Source organism: Zingiber officinale, chromosome 5A (genome assembly GCF_018446385.1).
Source record: "Zingiber officinale cultivar Zhangliang chromosome 5A, Zo_v1.1, whole genome shotgun sequence".
NCBI lineage: Eukaryota > Viridiplantae > Streptophyta > Magnoliopsida > Zingiberales > Zingiberaceae > Zingiber > Zingiber officinale.
In genome coordinates this window covers 36,439,843-36,443,893 of record NC_055994.1, presented here as the reverse complement: position 1 = coordinate 36,443,893, position 4,051 = coordinate 36,439,843, and the positions used below count along the sequence as shown (strand labels likewise).

At 40.9% G+C, this 4,051-nt stretch overlaps 1 non-coding gene across 1 annotated transcript; it reads right to left on the bottom strand.

Moving 5' to 3' along the window:
• Positions 1–2,288: 2,288 nt before the first annotated feature.
• On the bottom strand, positions 2,289–2,394 carry LOC121983595. Its single transcript, XR_006112628.1, has one exon. It is a non-coding gene; the product is annotated as a small nucleolar RNA R71 (small nucleolar RNA).
• Between the last annotated feature and the right edge of the window lie 1,657 nt (positions 2,395–4,051).

Sequence of the window (4,051 nt, the reverse complement as noted above, 5' to 3'; positions counted from 1 at the left end):
CCCCGGTTCGTTACTTCTTCTCCAAGATTGGTTAGTTGCATGATCAGCTCTTTGATCCTTGCTTGGAGTTGCGCTACCTTCTCGCCTTGGTTCATCCGGAGGTTCGTCAACTAGGTCCGGAGGATGTCGTGCCTGGCTAGCTTCACTTCGGAGGTACCTTCGTGAAGCTCTAGGAATTTCTCCTAGAGATCTTTCGCAGAGTCGTAGCTTCCGATTCGATTTACCTCCTGTGGTGGCAGAATGCAGAGTAGGTGGAACTCAGCCTTTCCGTTGGCGACGAAATCGACTTGCTCCTTCTTGCTCCATGTGTTTTCTTCTTTATCTTTCGGCGCTGCATATCCATATTTCATTATTAAAAGTATATCAAATTCAATTTTGAAAAATACCTCCATTTTTCGCTTCCATGTGGCGAAATCTCCGTCGAACTTTGGAGGATGAATATTTGCTTCGGCCATTGTCTTGATCATTGTGCTTCAGCCGGCGATTAGTCCTTCTGAGGCGGTCTGGCTATGATACCAATTGTAGGTGCAGCGGAGGCCGGCAAGAGGGGGGTGAATTGTTCCTGAAAAATTAAAACTATACCCTCCTCGGAATTCAACTCAAAAATAAAAGCAGTAGTAAAATAATAGCAACTAAATTAAGGAGACAGAAAATAAATCAGAAACAGAATTTAACCTGGTTACAACCAAGAGGGTTGTTAATCCAGGGCGATGAAAGACGCACTAACAAAATCTCCTTCTCTGAAGGCGGAGAAGCCTTTTACACTTTGGAAGCTCACTAGTTGCTTAGGAATTGCTTACAGTATTGATTGCTTGAGTTGTATTGAATTCCTAGCTCTAGGGGCCTTTAAATAGCCTCTGGAAATCTGATCTTGAGGGTCTAAGGCGCCTCCAATAGAGGTCCAAGGCACCTCCAATGGGTGAGCGGATAAAACTTTATCTGCAGCGCAAACGGTCAGTTTTGACCTGTTGAAGGCGCCTTCAACAAGGCTGAAGGCGCCTTCAAGATGGAGGTGCCTCCAAGCCTGATGGAGGCGCCTCCAAGATGGCAGCTTGAATTCGAGCTTGCTTCTTTACTTCGCATTGACTTCCGACACTCCGATCTTTTGGGTGATTGCGGCCAACCGGAATAGGGCTCACTCGAACCCAATTCTCGGCCTTCTCCTCGAGCAGGCTTCCGTCCGGCTTCTCGTCCCTCGAACTCCGTGCACGTTCTTCTCGCTCTACCGGAGTACTCTTCTGCAGCTCTCTCATCCTTCGAACGCACCGAGCCCATCGGCTCCCTTCCTGTGTCGTCCTTCTCACTAGCTGCGTCTTCAGCTCGACTTCCTGCACTCCTAAGCTCCTGCACACTCAGACACAGGGATCAAATACAAAGCAGGACCTAACCAACTTGGTTAATCATATCAAAACTACCACGGGGTTCAACACTTTAGTGCTTATTCTAGTCCCTGTGGATTCGATATCTTTTATTATTACTTGCGATATATTCGTACACTTGTGGAGGTCAACAAGTTTTTGGCGCCGTTGCCGGGGACTGCGCTATAACATTAGAGATTTTCAATTGAGTTAGACTTGACATAACATTTCTTTTCATTTGCATAGTTGTAATTAATTTTTAGAATTCTGTTTTCATAAGTTTTTCCTTCCTTGTATAACATTCTTGTTAATTCCTTTTGTTGTAACTCTAATTCTGCATTTTGATTCTAACATTCTTGTCTAACTTCTCTCTGTTTTCTTTGGATTTATTTTCTTTCTTTCCTTTTCTTTTGTGAACATATCTTGCTATCTTGTTCTTGTGTATGTGAAGATCTAACTTTGCAGAAGAACTTCTTCCTCTAGACCCTGAGATAGACAGAACATTTCATAGAAGAAAAATTCTGTAATGACAACAACAAGAATAAGAACATTCTATTATGGTGAATAGACCACTAAAGGATTATGCAGCACCTTATGCTAGGAGTTTTCGATCTAGTATTTCAAGGTCTTCAGTTGAAGCTAATAATTTTGAGATCAAACCTGCAATTATATCTATGGTGCAGCAAAATCAGTTTGGTAGAGGACCGCATGAAGACCCGAATCAACACTTGGAAATCTTCTACGAAATATGCAGCACAATGAAAATGAATGATGTTCCTTCAGAGGCAGTGCACCTACTATTATTTGGGTTTTCTATAAGAGATAGGGCCAAGCAATGGCTGAATTCTTTGGCTCCAAATAGCATCACCATATGGGATCAATGTGAGCAAAAATTCTTTGACAAATTCTATCCTCCAAGTAAAATAGCTCATATGAGGAATCTTATTGCAAGCTTCAAACAAGCGAACTCTGAATCTTTATTTGAAGCTTGGGATAGATACAATAGTATGCACAGACAATGCCCACACCATGGTTTGGAAAGGTGGTTAGTGCTACATACATTTTATAACGGCATCAACTATCATACAAAGGTGTCCCGTGATTCAGCCGCTGGGGGGCACTTAAGAATAAGAGCTTGGATGAAGCCGAGGAGATAATTGAAAGTGAAGCACAAAACCACCATCAATGAGCTAATGAAAGAAGTGGTGGCTATTCTTGTATGAACCCAACAATGAAAGCATCAGGAAAATTTGATGTTGATGTAGTGACCTTATTGGCTGCAAAACTGGATGCTCTTACAAAAAGGTTTGAGAATATAGGAGCTAGCTCAAGTACGGTCAATGTCATTGTTTCTTCTTGTGAAGTATGTGGAAGTTCTGAACATTCAAATGACACATGTCCATTTGGAGCTATCACTGCACAAATCAATCAATTAGAGCAATGTGATGCAATCATGGGTTTCAATCAAAGGCAGAACAACCCATACTCAAAAACCTACAATCGTGGACGGAAAAGTCATCCTAATTTTTCCTATAGAAATAATCAAGATCAAGGAACATCCATGGGGGCAAGACCTAATTTTCAATCCGGGCAGCAAAATTTTCAATAACAATCTTCTCAAGGCTTTCCTACGTCTAAAATTGAAAAGATGTTTGAAGAAATTATGTCCACTCAGAATGAAATGAAACAAGACATTTTAAAGCTCACTCAGAGAATGGATAATTCTGATAGACATCAAAAGATTTTAGAAAGTCAGATTGCCCAACTAGCTTCCTCATCTTCTAGAGTACCAGGACAATTACCTGGCATGCCTAATGTCAATTTCATGGAGCACTGCAACATAATTGAGCTTAGGAGCGGACGGACCTTGGGAGATCCCCAAGTGACTGCTCCAAAAGGGATGCACACTAAAGAAGAGCTCTCTCCTCCAACACCAAATCAGATTCAAGATAATGAGGAGAGTACCACTAAGGTTGAAGAGATTCTTCCACTTAACCATCAAACTATAGCAATCCCTTTTCCTCAAAGGCTTATTATGTTAAAGAAGGATGAGGAGTTTGGCAAAATCTTGGAGAAGATAAAAGAAATTTGTGTTGAAGTACCACTCATTGATGCAATCCTTCAAATGCCCAAGTTTGCCAAATTCCTGAAGGACATCATGTCGAATAAGAGAAGGAAAGGAGATAGAGAGACCATTGCACTTACAGAGGAATGCAGCGCTATTTGTGAAAAGAATACTTCCCCAAAGTTGAAAGACCCTGGAAGCTTTTATTTTCCTTGTAATATAGTAATTGAATTTATTGAGAAAGTTTTTTGTGATTTGGGGGCAAGTGTTAGCTTCATTCCTTATTCTATTTGTAATAAATTAGGTCTCAAAAACTTTAAACTTGCTACCATGACACTACAACTTGCTGATCACTCCTATAGGTACCCTATGGGTATCGTTGAGGATGTACTGGTAGAAATAGGTGGGAGTATAATTCCCACCAATTTTGTTGTTTTAGACATGGAGGAGGACCCAAAAATTCCTATCATATTAGGAAGATCATTCCTTGCTACAACTGGAGCTATCATAGATGTTAAAAATCATAAACTTTCTTTGGTTATTGGTCAGGAAGGGTTGAAATATGATTTATCTAAAGCCTCTAACCATGTCTCTTCTCTCTTAAATGCTTGTAGCAGGGCAAGTATTT